General features: G+C 45.8%; 1 protein-coding gene across 2 annotated transcripts in view; it reads left to right on the plus strand.

The window, feature by feature from the left end:
- The window catches only part of COMMD6 (COMM domain containing 6), a 16,277-nt gene that overhangs the window by 363 nt on the left and 15,194 nt on the right, over nucleotides 1-720 (plus strand). The gene's annotated exons all lie outside the window — the stretch shown is intronic.

Here is a 720-nt window from a genome sequence, read left to right on the forward strand (position 1 = left end):
GTGTCCGCAAGCCGGTCACCTTCGTCCCCCCACCCTGCGTTGCCCCGCATTGCTCCTTCCTCTTTGCACCTGAGATGGTAGCCACTGCCTGCTGCCATCGTCCTTTAACCTCCCCACCCAGCCCAGCCGAAAGAGTTCAGACCAAGTATTCTTCTTGATTAGGTTCCATTTAATCGAAATCAGTTACATAGTACTTTTTAATGTTTTTATTGCCCTGTAGAGAGAGGAAGGGAGAGAGAGAGGAACATCAATAAGATTGAAACATCCAGCTGAGAGCTCTCCATCGGCTGCCTCCCGCACGCCCTCTACTGGGGATTGAGCCGCAACCCCTGCATGTGCCGTGACCTGTAATCCAACCAGCAGCATCTTGGTGCACGGGTCCATGCTCAACCACTGAGCACGCGGGGCTAGGTACACAATATTTCAGGATGATGATTGAGGGAATAAATTACAAAAATTTACAAAGATAGAACCGCAAACATTTTCTTAGTCTTAAAGAGTAGTTATTTTAAGAATGGAGAGTATACCTCTTTAATCTTCCAATGTGTGTACAGGGTGTCCCCCAAAAATTTAAACACAGTTTAAGAGCTGATAGCTCCAGTTTTTGTTGTTGCTGTTGTTTTTGTTTTGTTAATCCTCACCTGGGGATATTTTTCCATTGATTCCATTGGAAGGGAGGGGGAGAGACACAGAGAGAAACATTGATGTGAAAGAGATACA

This window comes from Myotis brandtii, unplaced genomic scaffold, assembly GCF_000412655.1.
Source record: "Myotis brandtii unplaced genomic scaffold, ASM41265v1 scaffold350, whole genome shotgun sequence".
In the NCBI taxonomy this organism is placed as follows: domain Eukaryota; kingdom Metazoa; phylum Chordata; class Mammalia; order Chiroptera; family Vespertilionidae; genus Myotis; species Myotis brandtii.